Here is a 2341-nt window from a genome sequence, read left to right as displayed (position 1 = left end):
CCATCCTCACCATCTCTCCCTCCTCCTCTATCCCTTTATCCTCACCATCTCTTCTCCTCTATCCCTCCATCCTCACCATCCCTTCATCCTTACCATCCCTCCTCCTCCTCTATCCCTCCATCCTCACCATCTCTCCTCCTCCTCTATCCCTCCATCCTCACCATCTCTCCTCCTCTATCCCTCCATCCTCACCATCTCTCCCCTCCTCTATCCCTCCATCCTCATCATCTCTCCCTCCTCCTCTATCCCTCCATCCTCATCATCTCTCCCCTCCTCCTCTATCCCTCCATCCTCACCATCTCTCCCCTCCTCTATCCCACCATCCTCACCCTCTCCCCTCCTCTATTCCTCCATCCTCACCATCTCTCCCCCTCCATCCTCATCATCACTCCTCCTTCACTATCCCTCCATCCTCACCATCTCTCCTCCTCTATCGTATCTCTATCTCCGTCTCCATTTCTCCATCCTCATTGTATATTTCCTCCTCATTGTATCTTTGATCTTCCTCCATCCTTACCCATTTCCTTTCCTTCTTCCTTCTGTAGACGGTTAGGTGTAGATATGCATCTTTGATGTCTACCACTGCCAGAAAAACGCACCTGGTGAAGGAAATCACAGAGCGTCCTGGTGGACATCCTACAAGACTTGGGGACAATCAGGAGCTTTTTGATCCAGAACAAGGCAGATGCCGGCTTTGGTTTTTGGAGCCATGAAAAGATTCAAATAGAAACCTTGGAACTGTTCTGCAGCAGGGAATGGCAGACGGACTCCTTCCTCCAACGTTCCAAAGAAGGTCTGCGAGGGCTAGCGGGGCAACTAGGAGATCGGAAACCAGAAAGTGAGGGAGCAAGGAACCAAATATGCCCCAGACTCCCTCTGTGGTTCCCCGGTGTTGGGGATGGAAGATTTGCCAATGTTTACAAAAGCTAGAAAGAGTTGAGTTGTAGGTTTATGGGGAAGATTTTTTGGTGGGATTGGCGGCTTTGGAGTGTCCGTTTAGTGCTGACCATGGGAAAGCCTTGGGACATTAGGGCAAAAGCCATATGGTAACAAAACTTTTATGAAAATCCTGAGGACAGCTTCATATTCAATTTTGCCCCACCCCTCCCCCCAATTTTTTTTTAAATGTACGAGAAAATATTTCCATCCTGCTCCTTCAAATTTTCTTCTCAATTCACTATTTATTTTACCCCACTAGTTATAAAGTCAAACATTCAGAAAACTGAAAATGTGGAATTGCATTGCGAGTGTATGATCCCCGGTGTGGAGAGGGGGGACCGGACTTCAAACAATCGTGGTCCACACTGCCGAAGGTGGCCCTGCATGTAAAGCTGGACCCGTTGGTGGACTGGGGTCACCCCATTTATTCCGACATCTGGACCCCGCAATAACGGTAGACAACAGGCTTAGAGAAGAACCTCCGCCCACCATTGACTCCAGTGCTGTTCTGCCGTAAACTGCTGAAAGCCGCCACATGCCAGGTCCGTGCCGCCATCTTCTTTGTGGAGATCATTAGAGATCTGGCTGTCCCTTCTCAGTTCTAGAAACCAGTTCCAAGCCCGAAAGTCTTCTGGGATGCGAGACATGGGCACCCCTGGAGACATCGCCAACACTAAAAGGTCCAACTGAAGGCTTCTGTGGAGCATGAGGCAGGAGAGGCTTCCTTGTCACTGGAGGCTGGAGAGAAGGCGAGGCGTCACAAGACACTCCACTGAAGAAATTCTTGGCTCCTCTCGTGGATTGTACTCATGTGAACAAGGATACTAATGAAATCTGGACAATGTTCTAAAACTCCGAGAGGAGCCCTGCGATGGTGCTTGGCCTACTGACTCTATGGCACTGCATTGGCTCCGGCCCCAGAAATTGCTCCACAGAAAGGAGAGAGTTGAGGCTGGAGAGCAATCCAAGCTGGACCCAACCCCCAACAGTACCTCCAGACTCACCTAGACACCTCTTGGCGGGGCCATCCCATGCCTGCTGAGCTACACAGCTTCTCCCATGGAGACTCCACATCCAGCGTGGTCGCTCTGAATTCCCCAGCAACTGTTGATTGAAAAATTTGAGAACCTGCGAAATTAAAGTCTTGAAGTCCCCTCCTCCGCGGACACCAACACAAACCATGCTGCTCATGGGTGGCGTTATATCTCAGAGGCCAGCCTATCGTTTTATTATTTGCCGCTGTACAAACCTCCTGTAGGCGGCAGCAAAACCATTTGTTGAAGAATCAGGTGCCCCTCCATGGATGAGAGAGAAGATCCCCCCCCGGCCCGAGCTAAGAGGCCGAGCGCCCCCCAGGACTGACACACCAAAGACAGGAGACAAAATCACAGACAACATTGAG

This window comes from Lithobates pipiens, unplaced genomic scaffold (assembly GCF_037356315.1).
Source record: "Lithobates pipiens isolate NorthernLeopardFrog02 unplaced genomic scaffold, aLitPip1_a1.2 Scaffold_214, whole genome shotgun sequence".
NCBI lineage: Eukaryota > Metazoa > Chordata > Amphibia > Anura > Ranidae > Lithobates > Lithobates pipiens.
Note: the sequence above shows the minus strand (reverse complement) of the source record.